The sequence below is a fragment of the Vanessa atalanta genome, chromosome 30 (assembly GCF_905147765.1).
Source record: "Vanessa atalanta chromosome 30, ilVanAtal1.2, whole genome shotgun sequence".
Lineage (NCBI taxonomy): Eukaryota > Metazoa > Arthropoda > Insecta > Lepidoptera > Nymphalidae > Vanessa > Vanessa atalanta.
The window spans coordinates 30,806-33,305 of record NC_061900.1 but is presented as its reverse complement, the minus strand read 5'-3'; the positions used below and the strand labels follow the sequence as shown (position 1 = coordinate 33,305).

At 47.4% G+C, this 2,500-nt stretch overlaps 1 non-coding gene across 1 annotated transcript; it reads left to right on the top strand.

The window, feature by feature from the left end:
• The first annotated feature begins 499 nt into the window (after positions 1-499).
• On the top strand, positions 500-2,402 carry LOC125075442. The gene has a single exon (XR_007120209.1). It is a non-coding gene; the product is annotated as a small subunit ribosomal RNA (ribosomal RNA).
• The last annotated feature ends 98 nt before the right edge of the window (positions 2,403-2,500 follow it).

Here is a 2,500-nt window from a genome sequence, read left to right as displayed (position 1 = left end):
TTCTTTTTGTTAATTTTTACATTTATCATGTACAAAAAATACACAACCCGAGTATCGGTACGATCACTCAAACACCGGGCGTCGATCCCAATGTTTTACGATAATAATCGTTGAACAATACATACGTACACGTCGTGTGCGAAGTGTTATTTTGAAAAAAAAACTCGATCTCGTTTAGAACGTTCGAATTCGTGACCGTTATGTGTCATTATGTGAAGACGCCTCCGCCGCCGCCGCCGCCGCCGCCGCCGCTGTCGTCGCGTTATATATTATAGCGCACGCACGCGCGCGCGCGTGCTTAAAGCGCGTTTGTGTCTCATATAAATTTTTATAAGAGTCAACCGTTAAAATCTATCGCGTCTAACGCGATCGACGATACGGTGAGACGCTCGTTTCATACTGTGCGTATATTGTACATGCATGCATAAGTTTGTGTGTATTTTATATGCGAATATGAAACGAGAAGAGTAATTGACGACTTCAACAAGTCTCGGTTAGCTCCCTGGTTGATCCTGCCAGTAGTTATATGCTTGTCTCAAAGATTAAGCCATGCATGTCTCAGTGCAAGCCGTATTAAGGCGATACCGCGAATGGCTCAATATATCAGTTTTGGTTCCTTAGATCTTACTCAGTTACTTGGATAACTGTGGTAATTCTAGAGCTAATACATGCAATCAGAACTCTGACCAGTGATGGGATGAGTGCTTTTATTAGATCAAAACCAATCGACGGAGGGCGTCTCGTCCGAAGTCGTTAATTTTGATGAATCTGGATAACTTTTGCCGATCGCATGGTCCAGTACCGGCGACGCATCTTTCAAATGTCTGCCTTATCAACTTTCGATGGTAGTTTCTGCGACTACCATGGTTGTCACGGGTAACGGGGAATCAGGGTTCGATTCCGGAGAGGGAGCCTGAGAAACGGCTACCACATCCAAGGAAGGCAGCAGGCGCGCAAATTACCCACTCCCGGCACGGGGAGGTAGTGACGAAAAATAACGATACGGGACTCTTTCGAGGCCTCGTAATCGGAATGAGTACACTTTAAATATTTTAACGAGGAACAATTGGAGGGCAAGTCTGGTGCCAGCAGCCGCGGTAATTCCAGCTCCAATAGCGTATACTAAAATTGTTGCGGTTAAAAAGCTCGTAGTTGCATTTGTGCGCCGCGCTGTCGGTGCACCGCATCCGCGGTGATACTGACACGTCTGCGGAGCATATCGTCGGTGAGCCGGCGGTAAAACGCCGGTTCAATATCAAAATCCTATCGCGGTGCTCTTCAGTGAGTGTCGAGATGGGCCGACAATTTTACTTTGAACAAATTAGAGTGCTCAAAGCGGGCTCAAAATGCCGCTTGAATATTTCGTGCATGGAATAATAGAATATGATCTCGGTTCTATTTTGTTGGTTTTCAGAACTCCGAGGTAATGATTAATAGGGATAACTGGGGGCATTCGTATTGCGACGTTAGAGGTGAAATTCTTGGATCGTCGCAAGACGAACATCAGCGAAAGCATTTGCCAAAGGTGTTTTCATCAATCAAGAACGAAAGTTAGAGGTTCGAAGGCGATTAGATACCGCCCTAGTTCTAACCGTAAATATGTCATCTAGCGATCCGCCGACGTTACTACAATGGCTCGGCGGGCAGCTTCCGGGAAACCAAAGATTTTGGACTCCGGGGGGAGTATGGTTGCAAAGCTGAAACTTAAAGGAATTGACGGAAGGGCACCACCAGGAGTGGAGCCTGCGGCTTAATTTGACTCAACACGGGAAATCTCACCAGGCCCGGACACCGGAAGGATTGACAGATTAATAGCTCTTTCTTGATTCGGTGGGTGGTGGTGCATGGCCGTTCTTAGTTGGTGGAGCGATTTGTCTGGTTAATTCCGGTAACGAACGAGACTCTAGCCTGCTAAATAGGCGTCGTCATTTAGGTGTGCTCGATTTCGGTCGAGCAACTCACTGGCGGCGTATTAAAATTCTTCTTAGAGGGACCGGCGGCTTCGAGCCGCACGAGATTGAGCAATAACAGGTCTGTGATGCCCTTAGATGTCCTGGGCCGCACGCGCGCTACACTGAAGGAATCAGCATGTTCTCCCTGGCCTAGAGGCCCGGGCAACCCGTTGAAACTCCTTCGTGCTGGGGATTGGGGTTTGCAATTATCCCCCATAAACGAGGAATTCCTAGTAAGCGCGAGTCATAAGCTCGCGTTGATTACGTCCCTGCCCTTTGTACACACCGCCCGTCACTACTACCGATTGAATGATTTAGTGAGGTCTTCGGACCGACACGCGGTGGCTTCACGGCCGTCGGCGTTGCTGGGAAGTTGACCAAACTTGATCATTTAGAGGAAGTAAAAGTCGTAACAAGGTTTCCGTAGGGGAACCTGCGGAAGGATCATTAACGTAAATTATCAATCTCGAAAGAGTGCGATAATGAACGATAATAAAATTCTAAAACACAAATATCGACGTTCGGAATGTGTCGTTTCGATGCGAGGA